We start from the raw sequence: 21,090 nt of genomic DNA, 5'->3' as shown, positions 1-21,090 counted from the left end.
GTCCCTCACATCAGTCAGACACTGAAGCCCAGCATCACGTTTTCCTCTGTCACAAACACCCAAAAAATCGGAATTTCACACAAACAATGAAGCTTATAATTTGCTGTGTTCGTTTCTGTCCAAACTGAGGCTTGCGATCAAGGGAAGAAAAGATCAAAATCATGAAATTGTAATGAAGAAACACTTTAAAAAATCTGTTCCCGATAACACAGACGTGGAGCCTTTCCATAATTCAGTACAGGCCTGTATGGTTTCATGTTCACAGGTCGCTGCATTTGAACAGGCGTACAGTGGACAAACATAACATGACAGTCAAAGACATGTGTACAGTTCGATGTGATTAACGTCCTCTACATGACTTCACTGTTGGATAAATAAGACGTTCTATGTAACACTCAAACTCCATACACGTTTTATGATCAGTGAGCACAGCGGCACATCAGTCTGATATAATTATTTTATGCTTAATTGAGATTTCATGGCTCGTGAACGCTCCAGTCTGTCAGCGGGACGTTGGTTTTAATTCAGGTTTGATACAGTGGACAGACGCTGACTACACACGAATCAAAACCACAGAAGAAAGAGACAATTGACCACACACACACACCTAATTACCAGAAAGCATTGTGGCAAACAAAGCATAGGGTGAACAGAAAGAACGCATTTCGTTAACGAGCGAGCGACTGACACCACAGAAGAAGAGAGAAGACTTGCATTTCTTCTCTCTCGCAGGGCGGCGTGGAGACGGCTGCTTGCGGCGGAAGTTGACCCAATATCGACACCAGAGAAGAAGGAAACACCACAACGCACCACACACACAACACACACACACCCAACACACAACACGAACTTCCTTCTACTTCACAGACATCATCAGGTCAATCCTCCCTTCACAGTCTGACATACCAGGAACCTGGTACTGAGACCAGAACCTGGTCAAAGAGACCAGAACGTGTCTGAGACCAACCCTGGTCCGAACCGAGAACCTGGTCACCGAGAAACCAGAACTTGTCCTGAGACAGAACCAGGTAAGAGACGGTGACGACTATTTAAGACAGCTGAAGTTTCAGCAGTTTTTAATATATTGTTAGGATGGTTATGTGGTTTGGATTTTGGAGTTCAGGTAATTTCCGACGTTTCCAGGACAGCTCATCACCAACCGTCCTCTCTGAGAAAAGTTGGAAAGTGGATTTTGTCACTTATGAGACGACCGACGGCGACTGAACAAAAGTTAACGAGTGGGCGGGAGGGCTACTCAGACTCTCATCATCAGCGGGCGTACGATCTTGAGACGAGGAATACCCAATAACTAGGCTGACATGTCTCATCAATCGTCTAGAACGTCTCTTACCGACTATCAACTGACTCTAACAAATGTTTGTTAATGTCGTCTGGTTGCAGCATCACATGACTAAAAAACTGACCGCCGTGGGTGCAAGTAGGTGGCAGACGTGTGCAGTGGGTGCATGGTGCAGCGCGAGGACGGGTGCATGGCAGCGGGGGCAGCGGGTTCAGCGGTGCGTGGGTGCAGTGGGTGCAGTAGTGCAGTGGGTGCAGCAGGTCAGCGGGTGCAGCGGGTGCAAGCGGTGCAGCAGTGGCAGTGGTGCAGCATGTTGCAGCGGGTGCGCGGTCGCGGTGCGGGGTGCAGTGGTGCAGTAATAGAGTGCAGCGATAGCAGCGGTGTACGTGAGGTGCCAGCGGGTGCAGTAGGTGCAGTGGGTGCGTAGTTCACGGGTGCAAGTAGGTGCAGTGGGTGCAGATAGGTGCAGCGGTGCAGTAGGTGCAGTGGGTGACGAAGGAGGCGGGTGCAGCATGGGTGGCATTGGTTGGCGGGGCAAGTAGGTGCAGGTGGGTGCAGCGGGTGCAGTAGGTTTGCGTGGGTGCAGCGACCATAAAATGACCCCACAGAGATCTCAACACAGTACCTGTAACCTATCCTCGTGATGGGACTCAGGCAGAAACAAAAGACTTCTCTGGAACCGACCGCTGAAGCTCAGCAGAACCTTCAACTGAGGCCCGGACTGTCAGGGAACAGCGTTCGTCTCCACACACACACACACACCACCACACACACACACTACACACACAGCTCTCTTCGTGTCATGCATCATGTTTACACACCTGATTTGCCCCCACAACGAAAAAAAAAAAAAAAAAACAAAAAAAAAAAGAAACCAAAGTGACGTGTCCCCTATGAATTGGGTCCTTACAGGACACCTGAGATTTCCACACGACCTCTTAGGCTAATGAGCTCGTTAAGTGAGTATAATAATGTCTGGATTAGCACACAAAGCTTTCCCACATGAACAGACCATCCCGTCCTGTTTGCCGTCATTAATATGTTTTATGCAAACGCATTCAAACATGAACAAAAGAGACTTCCTGTTTTGAAGGGGACTTTGCCTGTTCGGCTCTTTTAAAAACCATTTTAGGCCCTTCTCTTATCTCGAATGTGTTGGCAGGCTTTCGACAACACACACCACACACACACACACAACCACCCAGCACACACCACACCACAACACACACTCGAACTCTGAAACTCTTAACGAGCCTCTGACATCATCGACAAACAACGAGCACGTCAGCATCGTTAAACGATTCTCACCTTGAAATTCAGTACCGTCCCATCACAGGCCAGCGTCACGGGGGAGCCATCATGAAGGAGAATTCCAAATCCAGGAAGAGAAGAAGAAGAGTCCGGACGGTGTGTTGGAATGAACTCGTCTGTTTACAAGAAAGACAGAAGAGTGAGGCCGTCAGATTCAGCACGTCAGGCACAGGTGACATTAATGGTGACAGTGCGGGGATGGTCTGAAAATGCGGGACACGGAAGATCGGACACAGAGACGGAGAATCAGTTAACACAACACCAACCACCACACACACACACAAACACACACACACACACACACACAGTCTGTTTCTCTACACTGAGAAAGGGTCGTCTGTTTGCTATGCAAACCCCCATCAAAACCATCAGAAAGAACCATCAGAACCTCAGAAGACGCGAATGACATGTCTTTCTGAAAAACGTTCAAACAAACATCTCCTCGTATCGTCCTCTGACCTCAGATCACACCGGTTCCAGTTTGTCTTTTTTTTTAAAAGGGAATTTTGGCCCGGCCACGCGTAGCCGTCCGCTCTGATACTAATCTGCAGCGATGGAACGCAATTCCAACACGTCTTTAAATTCCGACCTGAGGCGCTCTGCTCCGCCATTCCCGGCGGCCCTGCGGCGTGAACTCACAGAGTGAAACGCTTCGTGTTTTACACCCAAGAAGACTGGTGCTGTATCGTAGATACATCTGGCCACACCACAACACAACACACACACAACCCAACACAAACACACACACACACACCCAACCCACCCACAAGCTTCCCGTTGGACTTCTGAGTGGTTGGAGCTTCCTAGCTTTCAGCCGCTGACGAGCAAGAGACTTCACACTGAGTCGGTCGCCCGGCTCTGCTGCTTTCTTATCGGAAGGTGAACACCTGAAGTCTGCAGACGGGCACGTGAATCTGACGGAGCTCGGAGTCTCCTCCACCTTTAAGAAACGTCCTGCTTCACATGGAGACATCCTGAGACAGACGGAGGAGAGGACGGAGGAAAAAATGAGTAGAGGACGGAGGCCCGTAAAGCATCAGGCAGGCACCATGAGTCACAGAAGACGTCTTCAACAGGACGCACTACTCTTGTTGCTCCACCCGAGAGAGCTCCGTACATAAGTTAGTGTCCAACAATCAGCGTGACGAGGCACCCACAGTCTTTACTTAACAAGTCTTAGCTACCAATCACGACAGATTCAACGTCACTCACTGCACTGACACGCCAACAAGCAAACGGATTGAGGCAACCGTGGACCGGCAACGCTTTCCTCCTGGTCTCTGGCTGGAAACAAGACGAGAACATGTGAAACCAACACAGACCGGAACACGAGTCCCAGCGTCACGTTCAGGTCCAGACCCGGACCTCGTCCACCACGGTATAAGTGACCTGTGCTCTGTGGACCTGAGACGTCCGGTAGAACGTTCTGGTTTTATTGCTAATGTTTCAGTCGCACACGTTTCCTGTCCTGTCTCTGGACGGAGACTCAAGCGCCACATTCAAGATCCAACAACCGGATCTGATACGGAGCTCCGGGCCCCTTCAACGCTCGGCCCGTTTCACTCGGCGTCCTCGAGCACGGTTAATAAGTGTTAATCTGCAGGAGAAACTGGTCAGAACTGTCGAACTGTCAGATCTGTCACCCAATCGAGTCACTGAACACCTGGGAAAACCTCAGCGGGTTAAACATTACACGCGTCTGCCACGCGCTGCAGAACGAGCCTGCACGCGCTCAGAAACCATTCTTGCAAACGCGCGCAGAAAAGCTGCAGGTTTACGTCTGAACTGCTTGACCTTCAGAAAACACGTTTTGTGTCCTTCCGGTCACGCAACTCATTCTGTAGTGTGGTGTTTGTGTTGTGGTGTGTTGTGGTGTGTGTGTGTTGAGAGCGGAGTAGAAGTTCATGGTGAAGTGCTGGGAGCGGGAACAGGTGAGAAATGACGTTAATGAGTCCGTGAACAAAAACAGCAACTAAACTAACAAGAGCGGAGCTTCCTTCCCCGAAGACGTCTAAACAACCTGGACGTTTACTCGTGACGTACCAGCAGAACTGTCTAAAACCATGTCGTTAGTCTCCGGTGACATCCCTGCAGACTGTTCTAAAACCTGGAAACGTAGTCTCTGTACTCCCCGCAGCCTGTCTACAACCTGGGACGTAGTCGCCGTGACGTCCCGCAGAGTGTTAAAACCTGGACGTGTATCTGAGACTCCCCACAGAATGGCTAAACCTGGAAAAACCCTGGACTAGTCTCTGAGACGTCCCGCGACTGTCCTAAACCTGACGTATTCGCCGTGACTTCACGCAGACTGTCGAATCTAAAACCCTGGAAGTAGTCACTCTGTTACGTCCCCGCAGTAACTGTCTAGAACCGGGGACGTAGGTCGCTGAGACGATCCCCGCAAGAACTGTACCTAAAATCCTGGCACGTAGTCCTCCGAAGACGTCCCCGGTCAGACTGTCTAAACACTGACGTAGTCTCTGTGACGTCCCCGCAGACTGTCCCCTAAAACCTGGAGTACGGAGTATCCGAAACGCGGAGGTTTGACAGTTAGCTTGTGACAGAGGTGACACTGCTCAGCGGATCCCTGGCCAGAACGTGTTGTTTTTTTTATTAAAAATCAACTCTGGAATAAAAATCCATTTCATTAACGGGAACGACAAGTGTTTTCCCTGCAGTGAATAACGAAGATTAAAACGAGCTAATCCACACATTGTTTCGGTGTGTGTGTGTGTGTGTGTGTGTGTGTGTGTGTGTGTGTGTGGTGTGTGTGTCTTTGTACAGAGTTGAATGAAGTGTTTGACAAAGAAAAAAGAAACATTACGGGAATATCTGACCGGATAAAACCCGGACAAAGAACGAGGATGCGAGCTGGTTACACACACACTTGTACAAGCACAACACACGCACCACACACACACACACACACACTGTATCACACACACAACACACAACACCAACAACACACACACACAAGCATTGAGTGTGAATGTGTTGCAGCCGCACTGCACAGGTTTGGCAGCAAGTGCCGAATGGATCCTGGCATACTGGAAGGTCACCAAAAACACGCCCCACACACACGCACACCACCACACATACCCGACACGCACGCACAACAGATTCACTGATGCGGCAAGCTCGACATCCTGACTTCCTGTTTTCCCCTCAACGTCTGCAATCAGCTGAGTCGTCAAGGACGCCATGACGGCTGAGCGCGCTCAGCCGGACAGCAGGGAACGATCCTCGACCCAGCACGGAGGACGCTGTCAAAGCCGATTAACATGGACCACGACGTCCAGTTTTTAGACATTCTGCCGGAACGTCTCAGAGAACGACGTCCAGGTTTTTTAGACAGCTTCGGGGAAGTCAGAGAGACTACGTCCAGGTTTTAGACAGTCCTGGTGGGGACGTCACGGATACTACGTCCAGGTTTGAGGACAGCCAGGGACTCACAGAGATAAGATCCAGGTTTTAGACAGCTTCAGGACGCGTCTGATGCAGACCAGCAGCAGCAAGGTCGCCGCGAACATGGTTTGTAAGTCTTCATCCGCTGACACTGCAGCAAAGGGGACGAGAGACAGACCGGAGGTCTGTGCAGGGGAGGCAGAAGGAGAACAAAACAGAGAGAGAGAAAGTGAGCGGACGTCTGAGAGCAGACTCTACCTGCAACAACACCAACAGCTTCAGCCATCAGCACGTAGCATGCCGACAAGTAAAAAGCTGAAGCCAACAGTCTCTCATCTCCCAAAAAATAAAAGAAAAAAAATAACATAACCTAAAAAAGCAAACAACGAAAAAAGAGATCGAGCTGGTGGGGGTCCTCCATCACGTACAGACATTGAAGCCCAGCATCCGTTCCTCTGTCCCCAAAACACCCCAAAAAATCGAATTTCACCACCAACTGACGCCTATTTATCTTGACCTTCCCCTGATGTTCCGTTTCTGTATACAAACACACATGTAGACTTACACCAAAACACCCCCATGTAGACTATTACCCCCCCCAACACCGTTAACACAATGTAGACTATACACACCACCAACCCGTTAACACATGTAGACTATACACACACCAAACATGTAGACTTATACACACACCCAACACGTTAACACATGTGGACTATAACACACCAACACATGTAGGGACATATAACACACCAACGCATGTAGAACTATACACACACCAACACATGTAGACATACACACCAACACATGTTAGACTATTACCACACCAACCATGTTAACACATGTAGACTCTACAACACCAACACATGTAGACTATACACACCAACACATGTCGACTATACACACACCAACACGTTAACACATGTAGGACTATACACACACCAACACGTTAACACATGTAGACTCTCACACACCAACACAGTCGACTATACAACACCAACACATGTAGACTATACACACCAAACACGTTAACACATTTTAGGACTATACCCCACCAACCTGTTAACCCACATGTTTGGACTATACACACACCAACACATGTAGACTATACACACACCAACCACTTGTAGACTATACACACACCAAACACCTGTATACTATACACACCAACACATGTAGACTAACCACACACCAAACACGTTAAACACATGGAGACTAACACACACCAACACGTTAAACAATGTAGACCATTACACACACCAACACATGTAGGGGACTATACACACACAACACATGTTCGGACTATACACACCAACACGTTAACACATGTTAAGGACTATACACACACCAACACGTAACTACATGTAGGACTTACACACACCAACACATGTCGACTATACACACACCAACACATGTAGACTATACACACCAACACGTTAACACATGTAGGACTATACACACACCAAACATGTAGACTATACACAACACCAACACGTTAACACATGTAGACTATACACCACACCAACACTGTAGACTATACACACCAACACGTTAACCACATGAGACTATACACACACCAACACATGTAGACTATACACACCCCAAACACCTGTAGACTATACCACACCCAACACGTCACCACATGTAGACTATACACACACCAACACGTTACACCATGTAGACTAACAACACAACCAACACATGTAGACTATACCACACACCAACTAATGTAGACCTTACCCACCAACACGTTAAACACATGTAGACTATACACACCCCAAACACATGTAAGACTATACACACCAACACTTTAACCATGTAGACTATTACACCCACCCAACCCGTTTAACACATGTAGACTATTCACACACCAACACTGTAGACTATACCCACACCAACACGTTCCACAACCTGTCGCCTATCTCCACCACCAACACCATGTAGACTATTATCACCCCACCAACAACATTTAGGGACTCATACACCCCAAAACCCGTTACCACTGTAGACTCTCCACACACCCACCCGTTCCCACATGTCGCCTCCACCCCACCAACCCGTTTAAACATGTTCGCCTATCCACACACACACACTGTAGACTATACACCACACCACCACAATGTAGACTATACACACCACCAACACATTGTAGACATTTACCACACCAAAACACGTTAACCACATGTAGGAATATACACACACCAACACGTTAACACATGTAATCTGTAATATGTGGCTCCCCCATTATATAATTGTGTTATAAATCTCTGTGACCACAATTTAGAGAAATAAATGATCACGGTCATTTTTCATTTTTCTGTTTTCTCTGACACGAAAAAGAAAAAAAACATTTCTGGCCGATAAATAAATTTATAGTTATTTTCAGTTTTTTTAAACTGTATATTAAAAACTTAAACGTTCAAAACTGATGCTGACTGAAGGTTTGCTCGTGGATCTTTCATAGAAATCTGTCAAGTACAGTCCTTCCGTAGAACGACACACAGATTATTACTACATGAGCCAATTATTAGTTGTCTGAAATGTTTGAATATGCAAGATGAGCGTCACGTGATGCAACGTCAGGTGGCCGGACACAACACAGACAAAGTGGAAGCTTCAGACGCGACTTCTATGTAAACCCCCCCAAACGCTCATTTTGGACGTGGGCCTCTGATTTGGAGGACTTTTAAATGGCTGAAGGGGTTAATCGCCCTGTGTGTTGTGTGGTGCACGTGTGTGTGGTGTGTGTGTGTGTGTGTGTGTGTGTGTGTGTTGTGTGTCCTTGGCAGTTGGCTGAAGGGAGGATGGGAATGTTCGTCTGTCTCGGATTTAACTCCGATAAGATTCGACTCCTCCCCGTTAACCTCCAGCCTCAACCCCCCATCGGCTGGAGATGCCCTGAACCTCCCCACAGAGGTGTGTTGGTGTTGTGTGTGTGTGTGTGTGTTGTGTGTGTGTCAGAGTGTGATCCCTCTGTGCTAACTAGGTTAAGGTTACATCGCCCGCTCGCCAGCTTCCGGTTCTGCACAACACCGGCTCGCTCCCCATCAGCTTCCAGTGATGAGAGGAGAGTTACCCCCATGTGATGATGAAGAGCTTGTCTACGTCCTCAAAATAAAATCCATCATGTGGGGTTTCAGCGTTTTTATCCTGCAGTGATTAACGTGTTTAGGCCTGACATCACCTCATCTGCTCCTTAATCCCTGACCTGGAGAGGTGAGGCCTGGAAGAGGGGAAGAAACCACCTTGGTTATCTGCTATCTGTCCGGGTGCAGCCAACTCCACCGAATCCAGGCACAACTTTTCAAAATAAGAGAGAGCTTTGTTTATAGTAAAATTCACATCATCGGCATAGGACTGTAAAAACCTGCAACCGCAGCCACCACTGAGGCGGTTTGTTTTATGTAAAACTGTGTAAGTACGATGGGACATTTTTGTAATATTACGTACAAAGACGTTTTTTTGTCATGAAATAGACGTGTTTTACCGTACATGAACCAATCTGTAATATCAAATACTTTCTAAAAAATTTGCCGATAACACAGACGGACACTGAGTGTTCTCCTGTTTAAACATTTGTCATATCTTACTGAAGCGAGTGTTGGTAACGGCCCCACTCGGCCCAGAGACAGTTAAACAGTCCTCTGGACGGACACCATGAACCACGCCCCTGATGTCCAGTGATCAGACTCTCACCGTGGGAGACACGTTAACGAGCTCTATAATGAGCTGATCACGAAGGGATAGACAAAACTTCCTGTCACTTTTTAATGATGCACTTCCGCCAAATGATAAACAACCCTCTGCATAATATCAAGCACTGCTCCTCCCTCTCCTCATCCTCCCTCTCCTACTCCTCCTCCTCCTCCTCCTCCTCCTCCTCCTCCTCCTGTCCTCCATCAGTACAGACACTGAAGCCCAGCATCACGTTCCTCTGTCACCAAACACCCAAAAAATCGAATTTCACACCAACATGACGCTTATTTCATTTGACTGATGTTCATTTCTGTCCAACTGAGGCTGCGATCAAGTGAAAGATCAAAATCATTAAATTTAATGAAAGAAAACAAACTTTAAAAATCTGTTACTGTAACAAACAGACGTGGAGCCTTTCCTAATATCAGTCAGGACTGTTGGTTTCATGTTCAAGGTCGCTGCTTTGAAATGTCTGTACAGTGACAAACATCAAACATGACAGTAAGACATGTTACAGTGTGACTGTGATTAACGTCTCTAACATGACTTCACTGTGTGGATAAATAAAGACGTTTCTATAGTAACACTCACAGACTCATACACTGTTTTATGATCAGTGAGCACAGCTGCAGCATCAGGTCTGATTATATTAATTTATATTCTTATGGAGAGTTCATGGCTCAGTGAACAGCTCCAGGTCTTCAGCGGGACGTTGGTTTAAATCAGGTTTTTGATACAGTGACAGACGCTGAACTACACGACTCAAAACCACAGAAGAAGAGAGACAATTACCAACACACACACACACTAATTACCCAGAAAGCATTGTGGCAAACTAAGCAAGGTGACAGAAAGAGAACGCTTCGTTAACGAGCGAGCGACTGACACCACAGAAGAAGAAGAAGAAGAACTTCATTTTCTTCTTCTCTCGTCAGGTCGTCGTGGGACAGCTGCTGCGGCAGGAAGTGACCCAAATATCAGACAAACAAGAGAAGAAGAAACACACACACACACACACACACACACACGACTTCTTCTCTTCAGATCATCATCAGGTCAAATCCTCCGTTCACAGTCTGACAGACCAGAACCCGTCCTCTCTGAGAAAAGTTGGAAAGTGATTGTCACTTTGAGACGACAAACAGACGGCGACAGAAACAAAGTTAACGTGCGGCGGGGAGGCGGATCTCAGAGACTCTCAGCGGGCGTCCAACGAGCTGATGTGGAGACAGACGGCAGGTCGCCGAGACGAGGAGACGCCAAGACGAGCTGACTGTCTCATCATCGTCTGAACGTCTCTGACTGACTCAACTGACTCTACATGTTTGTTAATGTCGTCTGAAGTTGCAGCAATCACATGACTAAACTGACTCAGCAGTGGGTGCAGTAGGTGCAGCGGGTGCAGTGGGTGCAGCGGGTGCAGTGGGTGCAGTGGGTGCAGCGGGCGCAGCGGGTGCAGTGGGTGCAGTGGGTGCAGTAGGTGCAGTAGGTGCAGTGGGTGCAGCGGGTGCAGTGGGTGCAGTGGGTGCAGCGGGTGCAGCGGGTGCAGTGGGTGCAGTAGGTGCAGCGACCTTAAAATGACCCCACAGAGTCTCAACACAAGTACCTGTAAACCTATCCTCGTGAGGACTCATGCTAACAAAAGACTTTATCTGGACCGACACTTGAAGCTCAGCAGAACCTTCAAACTGAGCCGGACTGTCAGTGAACAGCTTCGTCCTCACCTGGTGAACGAGTCCACACACACACACACACACACACACACACACACACACACACACACACACACACACACACACACACACACACACAGCTCTCTCAGGTGTCATGCATCATGTTTAACACACCTGTTATCACGTGAAGTGTCCTATTATGTCCTTACAGCACCTGAGGATGTATCACACACGACCTCTTATGCTAATGAGCTCGTTAAGTGAGTTAATTAATGTGCTGATTAGCACAAAGCTTCCCACATGAACAGAGCCATCCCGTCACTGTTTGCCTCATTAATATGTTAATTTATGCAAACGCAGATTCAAAACATGACGAAAGAGACTTCCTGTTCGGCTCTTTACCATTTTAGGCGCGTCCTCTTATCTCTGAATGTGTGGAAGGCTGGGACAACGCCAACACACACACACACACACACACACACCACCACGCCGACACACACACACCGACACACACACACAACATCGACTCATGAAACATCTTAACGAGCTCTGACATCATCAGACAAACACAAACGAAGCAGCTTCAGCTCGTTAAACGAGTTCTCACCTTGAATTCAGGACCGTCCAATCACAGGCAGCGTCACGGGGGAGCCAATCAGTGAAGGAGAAATGTCCAAATCCAGGAAGAGAAGAAGAAGAAGTCCGGACGGTGTGTGTGGATGAACTCGTCTGTTTACAAAAGAAGAGAAGAAGAGTGAGGCCGTCAGATTCAGCACAGGTGCATTGTGGGACAGGGCGAGGGTTTGTCTGAGAACTGGGACACGGAGAGATCGGACTACAAGAGACGGAGAGATCGGACTACAAGAGACGGAGAGATCAGGTTAACACACACACACACACACACACACACACACAGTCTGTTCAATCTACACTGAGAACGGGTCGTCTGTTTGTCTGCCACCTCCATCAGAACCATCAGAACCATCAGAACCATCAGAACCATCAGAAGACGGCGAGATGACATTTCGTTCTGAAACAGTTCAAACATCGTCCTCGTCCTCGTCCTCTCAGGTCTCAGATCACTGGTTCCAGTTTGTCTTTAATGGCACGGTGCCGTCGCTCTGATCTGATCTGCAGCAGATGGACGCATTCCAAACTTCTTTAAATCACAGCTGAGCGTCTCTGCACGCCATTACCCAGCAGGCCCTGCGGCGTGAACTCACAGAGTGAAGCGCTTCGTGTTTTCACGCCAAAGAATCTGTGCTGTAATCTAGATTAACATCTGGCACACACACACACACACACACACACACACACACACACACACACACACACAGCTTCCCGTTGACTTTCTGATTGGTTGGAGCTTCCTGAGCTTTCAGCCACTGAGAGCAGAGACTTCACACTGAGTCTGTCTCCGTCTCTGCTGCTTCGTTATCGAAGTGAACACCTGAAGTCTGCAGACAGGTCACGTGAAATCTGACGGAGCTCGGATCTCCTCCACCTTTAAATAAGACGTCCTGCTTCACATGGAGACATCCTGAGACAGACGGAGGAGAGGACGGAGGACGGAGGAGACGACGGAGGAGAGGACGGAGGCCCTGAAATCATCAGGCAGCACCATGATTCACAGTAAGACAGCCTTCAGGACTCCACTACTCTTGTTGCTCCACCCGAGAGAGCTCCAATCAGCAGAGACAGATTCTACGTCCACTCGCTGCACTGATCAACGCCAACACCAAAACTGATTGAGGCAACCGTGGACAACTCCTGTCTCCTGGTCTGCTGCTGAAACAGACGAAACATGTGAAACACACAGACCGGACACGAGGTCCCATCGTCACGTTCAGGTCCAGACCCGGACCGCGGTCCACCCGTTAGTGACCTGTGCTCTGTGACCTGACATGACGGTCACGTGACTTCTGGTTTTATTCTAAATGTTTCAGTCTGCACACGTTTCCATGTTCTGTCTCTGTACGGAGACTCAAAGCTCCACATTCAGGATCCAACAGACCGGATCTGATCCGGAGCTCCGGTCCCGCTTCACGCTCGGCGTTCCACTCGGCGTCCTCGGCGGGTTAATAAGTGTAAATCTGCAGGAGAACTGTCAGAACTGTCAGAACTGTCACCTCATGCAGATTCACTGAACACTGTGAAACCCTCAGCGGGTTAACACGCTCTGCACGCGCTCAGAACGAGCTCTGCACGCGCTCAGAACACTGCAGTTTCAGTCTGACTGCTGACCTTCAGAAAACACGTTTGTGTCACTTCACGTCAGACACTCATTCTGTGTGTGTGTGTGTGTGTGTGTGTGTGTGTGTGTGTGTGAGAGCTGAATGAGAAGTGTCATGTGACTTGCTGGGAGCGGGAACATGTGAGAATGAAGCGTTAATGAGTCATGTGACCAAAACACACTCACAAGAGGCGGAGCTTCCCCGCAGACTGTCTAAAACCTGGACGTAGTCTCCGTGACGTCCCCGCAGACTGTCTAAAACCTGGACGTAGTCTCCGTAACGCGGAGGTTGACAGTAGCTTGTGACAGAGGTGACACTGCTCATCTGTCTGTCAGACGTGTTTTTTTTTTATTCAAATCAAACTCTGAATAAAAATCCATTCATTAATGAACGACAAGTGTTTCCTGCAGTGAAATAACAGAAGATTAAACGAGCTAATCCACACATTGTTCTGTGTGTGTGTGTGTGTGTGTGTGTGTGTGTGTGTGTGTCTTTGTACAGAGTGAATGAAAAGTGTTTGAACAAAGAAAAAAGAAACATTACGGAATAAATCTGACGGATAAAAACACGACAAAGACGAGGAGGCGAGCTGGTTACACACACACTGTATCACTCACACACACACACACACACACACAGCTTGAGTGTGAAATGTGTTGCAGCCGCCCTGCACATGTTTGGCAGCAAGTCGATCCTGGCAGCTTGGAGGTCAGCCAAAACACACACACACACACACAGATCACTGATGCAATGAAACATGTTGAAACAAACACAGGTGGCGGCGGCGAGCTTCACATTCCTGAACTTCCTGTTTCCCCTCAACGTCTTCATCAGCTGAGTCTTCAGAGGACGCCATCGTCTGAGCGCGCTCAGCCGTGGACAGCAGGTAACGATCCTCGACCCTCACGGGAGGACGACTGTCAAACCTGATTAACATGGACAACTACGTCCAGGTTTTAGACAGTCTGCGGAGACGTCTCAGAGACTACGTCCAGGTTTTAGACAGTCTGCGGGGACGTCACAGAGACTACGTCCAGGTTTTAGACAGTCTTCAGGACTCGTCTGATGCAGACACAGCAGCATCGAGGTCGACCAGCGAACATGTTTTAAGTCTTCATCTCTGACACTGCAGGACAAGGGACGGAGGAGACAGACGGAGGAGACAGACGGAGGTCTGTGCAGGGAGGCAGAAGGAGAACAAAAACAAGAGAAGAAGAAGAAAGTGAGCATGGACGTCTGAGAGCAGACTCTACCTGCAACACACCAAACAGCTTCAGCCAATCAGCACGTGGCAGGCCGACAGGTAAAACAAAGATCTGAAGCCAACGTCTCTCATCTCCACCTGTCTGCAAACACTCAGGACATGGTGGGGCTGTGTGGACGTCCTTCAGGTTCAGGGAGACGTCATGAGGACACAAGAAGACGAAGACAGCACGAGACTGAAGATCAGGACGGACAGTAAGACATGCAGCTGCTGATGTTGGCGTGACGGAGACGGGACGGCTCAACGAAGCAGCGAACGTCAACACTCATGACATGATGAGTAACTGGGGCTGCAAAGGGACAGAAACTTTCCAGTTCATTTCCTGGAAAACTTCTGGAAACTATTTAGAAAATTTCCTAATCGGCAAGTCCATGAAATGTGAATTTAGTGTGTAACTGTGTGTAACTTAAACAAACTGGATCATATGCAAACATGAAAAATCAAACAATAAAAAACATTTCAGCAGATTCATTTGTAAGGAGAGAAGTTTGAGGAGGCGGAGGAGTTGCAGGGTGAACAAACCACATCATCAGAGTCTGTCTTGGCGCTGCAGTCGGAGCAGGTACAACACGACGATAACGAGCTCCTGATAATTAGAGGAGTTTGTGCAGACGAGCCCGTCAACACTCTGGACGCATTAAAGGATCCTGACGAGCTCCGCTAACGAGACAGAAACACGGTTTGTCTGCAGCTTCAGATCTTCAGATCTTCAGACGAGGATCAGTCTGATCAGTTCCTGATCGATACGACCTCCATGCTCCACGTCCAATCAGCTGCAGCTTCTTCTTCTTTTATTTTCTGTGATGAGATGAAGTTTAGAAAGTTTCAGTATCGACGTTCACACCTCGGCTGTGAATCACGCGACGCCCACACAGTCCTCACATCGCGGAGAGAAGACGGAGAACGCTTCCACAGCAGGAAGTCCACCAGCTGTCCTGACGGAGACAATAAATATGGTGGAGAACTCGAAGCCAGGAGGAACCTTCAGATGTTTCCATGATGATGATGATGCTGGACCTGTCACATGCTCATGTGAAGCTTCTTCTCTGAGTCTGTCCAGACGTCTTCAACATTCACTCTGAAGGACTCCAGACAAGACCTCCTGACCTGCGACCTTCGACCTTTCTACCCCGAGGCTGCAGAGCCTTACAAGCAAGAAAAAACTTTTAGCACGTCCACTTAAAGTCACTGAGACCGAACAGAACCTCTGAACCGGCAGTGTCCAGTCTAACAGTGAACACAGCGACAGAACCTCTGAACCAGCAGTGTCCAGTCTAACAGTGAACACAGCAACAGAACCTCTGAACCTGGTCCGGTCCAGCTGTCTCTCTGTCTCTCTTCATGTTAATGTCCTCGATCGTCTTCCTTCATTGTCTCGTCTCTGCTTGTCTAATTTCCTCTGAGCACTGCACTTTATTTTGGAAATCCCTTTCCTGTCGGAGCCGGCCTCTCTGACTGTCAGACTTTCACACAGAAACCTTTGTGGATGAATAATTCAGCTTCCTTCATGGTAAAAATCAGAAGAATAACTTTCACCTGGAGATGAGACGCCGTACCCGCGACGTGTGACATCACAGCACGCCATGAAACACACGAACATGAATGAGCTCAAACACTGACAGGAAACGTCACGTTCGATAAACCAACATCTCTAAATCACAGAGTAATCCCTCTGTGTAACCATGACTACAGCTGTACTCGAGTATTTCTTCTGATTACATTACAGCCAATCATCACCCAGGTCCCCAGCAGCAGCTGATCTCACTGCCTAGTCCAGCAGCAGTCAGCCCAGAACCAGAACCAGAACCAGACCCAGCAGCAGCTGATCTCACTGCCTAGTCCAGCAGCAGTCAGCCCAGCTCGGCGTCTGTCTTTCAGCCTTTTATTTCACCAAGCTCTCACCAACCACTAAAAGTCAGTCCCACATTTACTCTTGTCCGGCGGCTTCTTGCTCGCTCACTCTCTCCTTTTCTCTTCTTAGCTTCCTCCGTCAGCGTCCTCTTCACTCTCTGCTCCTCTGCCATCATGTCCATAGAGGCTGCTGCACTAACAAACTGAGCTAACAGCAGCTACAGCTGGCAGCAGGTTCTGTTTTTATTCATTTAACGTCAGAATCTTCGTCCTCTGCCAAAGTATTGATTGTTTCTCTGCAGGATGCAGGAAGTGTGTGTCTGCTGCAGCCAGCTGTCAGCAACACACACACACACACACACACACACACACACACACACACCTGGAGAGAGGGTGGAGTGTGTTGTGTTGCAGCAGTGGATCAATAGAGCAGGAAGAGAAGCGTCATGGAGACACAGAGGTCACCTGGCAGAGTGTGTGTGTGTGTGTGTGTGTGCGTGTGCGTGTGCGTGTGCGTGTGTGTGTGTGTGTGTGTGTGTGTGCTGTTTTGGCAGGTGGCCATATTGGAAGGTGTCAATACAAGCAGAGAGGAAGAGTCGACGATTAACACGTTACAAATAACGTTCCTCAAAGGTTCTTCAAAGGTTCTTCAAAGGTTCCTTAAAGGTTCCTCAAAGGTTCCTCAAAGGTTTTTTAAAGGTTCCTCAAAGGTTCTTCAAAGGTTCCTTAAAGGTTCCTCAAAGGTTCCTCAAAGGTTTTTTAAAGGTTCCTCAAAGGTTCTTCAAAGGTTCCTTAAAGGTTCCTCAAAGGTTCCTCAAAGGTTTTTTAAAGGTTCCTCAAAGGTTCTTCAAAGGTTCCTTAAAGGTTCCTCAAAGGTTCCTCAAAGGTTTTTTAAAGGTTCCTCAAAGGTTTTTTAAAGGTTCTTCAAAAGGTTCTTCAAAGGTTCCTCAAAGGTTCTTCAAAGGTTCCTCAAAGGTTCCTCAAAGGTTCTTCAAAGGTTCCTTAAAGGTTCCTCAAAGGTTCCTCAAAGGTTTTTTAAAGGTTCCTCAAAGGTTCTTCAAAGGTTCCTTAAAGGTTCTTCAAATGTCTTGTGTGAGTGTGTGTGTTGTGTGTGTGTGGTTGTTGTGTGTGTGTGTCTGTCTGTGTGTGTGTGTGTGTGTGTGTGTGTGTGTGTGTGTGTCTGTCTGTGTGTCTGTCTGTGTGTGTTGTGTGTGATGTGTGTGTCGGTGTGTCTGGTCTGTGTGTCTCTGTGTGGTGTGTTGGTGTGTGTGTGTGTCTGTCGTGTGTGGTGTGTTTGTGTGTGTGTGTGTGTGTGTGTGTGCTCACTTCCTTTGTCTCGTCTTCGAGCAGGACAGTAACTCTGAGGACAGAGTGAACTCTTGGCGTCCTTCTTCACTCTCGTCCTCTGCCATTTGTCTTCGCTCAGATAACGTTAGCTTAGGCAATGCTAAGTGTCACATAAACTGTGGTTCGCTGGTTCACGTTACGCCTGCCCGGTAACGCGTCAGACTAACTGGCTGTAAGTGCGTGTTGTTGTTTGTGCTTTGCTGCGTGGCAATGAGTTTAGTGGGTGTGTGTGTGTGTGTGTCTGTGTGTGTGTGTCTGGTGTGTGTGTGTTGTCGTGTGTGTGTGTGTGTCCTGTTTGTGTGTGTTGTGTGGTTTTGTGTGTGTGTGTGTGGTGCAGGCTGATGTGGTGAATGAATCAACATAACCTCTGAGTTTCCTGTGAGCTCACGTCTGGACAGACGGACGAAACATCGGGTGAAGGAACATGGAGGACAGGAAGTCGAAGGTTCAACTGGAACCTCTAAAGACCCTCCAGAGAACCATCAAAAAGGTCTTTAAGGTCTCATGAATGTTGCTCAAAGTTCTTTGACGACCGTTCAGAGAACCTGTTTTAATGGTTTCTGTTAAAATCAAGAACATGAACCTTGGAAGCCCTTTGAAGAACCTTTGGGGAACCTTTGGGCACCTTTGACACCTTTGAAGAACTTTTAAAAACCCTTTGAGGAACCCTTTGTGAAACCTTTAAAAAAACCCTTTGAGGACCTTTAAATACATTTTGAGGAACCTTGAAGAACCTTTGAAAACCTTTGAGGAACCTTGAAAACATTGAAGAAACCTTGAGGCACCTTGAAGAACCTTTGCTTAACCTTTGAGACCTTTGGTGTGTGTTGTCTTGTGTGAGTGTGTGTGTTGTGTGTGTGTGGTTGTTGTGTGTGTGTGTCTGTCTGTGTGTGTGTGTGTGTGTGTGTGTGTGTGTGTGTGTGTCTGTCTGTGTGTCTGTCTGTGTGTGTTGTGTGTGATGTGTGTGTCGGTGTGTCTGGTCTGTGTGTCTCTGTGTGGTGTGTTGGTGTGTGTGTGTGTCTGTCGTGTGTGGTGTGTTTGTGTGTGTGTGTGTGTGTGTGTGTGCTCACTTCCTTTGTCTCGTCTTCGAGCAGGACAGTAACTCTGAGGACAGAGTGAACTCTTGGCGTCCTTCTTCACTCTCGTCCTCTGCCATTTGTCTTCGCTCAGATAACGTTAGCTTAGGCAATGCTAAGTGTCACATAAACTGTGGTTCGCTGGTTCACGTTACGCCTGCCCGGTAACGCGTCAGACTAACTGGCTGTAAGTGCGTGTTGTTGTTTGTGCTTTGCTGCGTGGCAATGAGTTTAGTGGGTGTGTGTGTGTGTGTGTCTGTGTGTGTGTGTCTGGTGTGTGTGTGTTGTCGTGTGTGTGTGTGTGTCCTGTTTGTGTGTGTTGTGTGGTTTTGTGTGTGTGTGTGTGGTGCAGGCTGATGTGGTGAATGAATCAACATAACCTCTGAGTTTCCTGTGAGCTCACGTCTGGACAGACGGACGAAACATCGGGTGAAGGAACATGGAGGACAGGAAGTCGAAGGTTCAACTGGAACCTCTAAAGACCCTCCAGAGAACCATCAGAAAGGTCTTTAAGGTCTCATGAATGTTGCTCAAAGTTCTTTGACGACCGTTCAGTAGAACCTGTTTTAATGGTTTCTGTTAAAATCAAGAACATGAACCTTGGAAGCCCTTTGAAGAACCTTTGGGGAACCTTTGGGCACCTTTGACACCTTTGAAGAACTTTTAAAAACCCTTTGAGGAACCCTTTGTGAAACCTTTAAAAAAACCCTTTGAGGACCTTTAAATACATTTTGAGGAACCTTGAAGAACCTTTGAAAACCTTTGAGGAACCTTGAAAACATTGAAGAAACCTTGAGGCACCTTGAAGAACCTTTGCTTAACCTTTGAGACCTTTGGTGTGTGTGTGTGTTGTCTTGTGTGAGTGTGTGTGTTGTGTGTGTGTGGTTGTTGTGTGTGTGTGTCTGTCTGTGTGTGTGTGTGTGTGTGTGTGTGTGTGTGTGTGTGTCTGTCTGTGTGTCTGTCTGTGTGTGTTGTGTGTGATGTGTGTGTCGGTGTGTCTGGTCTGTGTGTCTCTGTGTGGTGTGTTGGTGTGTGTGTGTGTCTGTCGTGTGTGGTGTGTTTGTGTGTGTGTGTGTGTGTGTGTGTGCTCACTTCCTTTGTCTCGTCTTCGAGCAGGACAGTAACTCTGAGGACAGAGTGAACTCTTGGCGTCCTTCTTCACTCTCGTCCTCTGCCATTTGTCTTCGCTCAGATAACGTTAGCTTAGGCAATGCTAAGTGTCACATAAACTGTGGTTCGCTGGTTCACGTTACGCCTGCCCGGTAACGCGTCAGACTAACTGGCTGTAAGTGCGTGTTGTTGTTTGTGCTTTGCTGCGTGGCAATGAGTTTAGTGGGTGTGTGTGTGTGTGTGTCTGTGTGTGTGTGTCTGGTGTGTGTGTGTTGTCGTGTGTGTGTGTGTGTCCTGTTTGTGTGTGTTGTGTGGTTTTGTGTGTGTGTGTGTGGTGCAGGCTGATGTGGTGAATGAATCAACATAACCTCTGAGTTTCCTGTGAGCTCACGTCTGGACAGACGGACGAAACATCGGGTGAAGGAACATGGAGGACAGGAAGTCGAAGGTTCAACTGGAACCTCTAAAGACCCTCCAGAGAACCATCAAAAAGGTCTTTAAGGTCTCATGAATGTTGCTCAAAGTTCTTTGACGACCGTTCAGAGAACCTGTTTTAATGGTTTCTGTTAAAATCAAGAACATGAACCTTGGAAGCCCTTTGAAGAACCTTTGGGGAACCTTTGGGCACCTTTGACACCTTTGAAGAACTTTTAAAAACCCTTTGAGGAACCCTTTGTGAAACCTTTAAAAAAACCCTTTGAGGACCTTTAAATACATTTTGAGGAACCTTGAAGAACCTTTGAAAACCTTTGAGGAACCTTGAAAACATTGAAGAAACCTTGAGGCACCTTGAAGAACCTTTGCTTAACCTTTGAGACCTTTG

The 21,090-nt window shown here is 47.8% G+C and overlaps 1 protein-coding gene across 1 annotated transcript in view; it reads right to left on the bottom strand.

Annotated features, from left to right (window-relative positions):
* Positions 1 to 21,090, bottom strand: part of LOC104934474 (semaphorin-6D) — a 79,160-nt gene that overhangs the window by 55,911 nt on the left and 2,159 nt on the right. Inside the window, exon 2 of the mRNA XM_027286589.1 lies at positions 11,993 to 12,114. The gene's annotated coding sequence lies outside the window, so the exon portion shown is untranslated. The remainder of the gene's footprint in view (positions 1 to 11,992; positions 12,115 to 21,090) is intronic.

The sequence above is a fragment of the Larimichthys crocea genome, chromosome XIII (assembly GCF_000972845.2).
Source record: "Larimichthys crocea isolate SSNF chromosome XIII, L_crocea_2.0, whole genome shotgun sequence".
NCBI lineage: Eukaryota > Metazoa > Chordata > Actinopteri > Sciaenidae > Larimichthys > Larimichthys crocea.
Note: the sequence above shows the minus strand (reverse complement) of the source record. Positions and strands in the feature narration are given on the sequence as shown.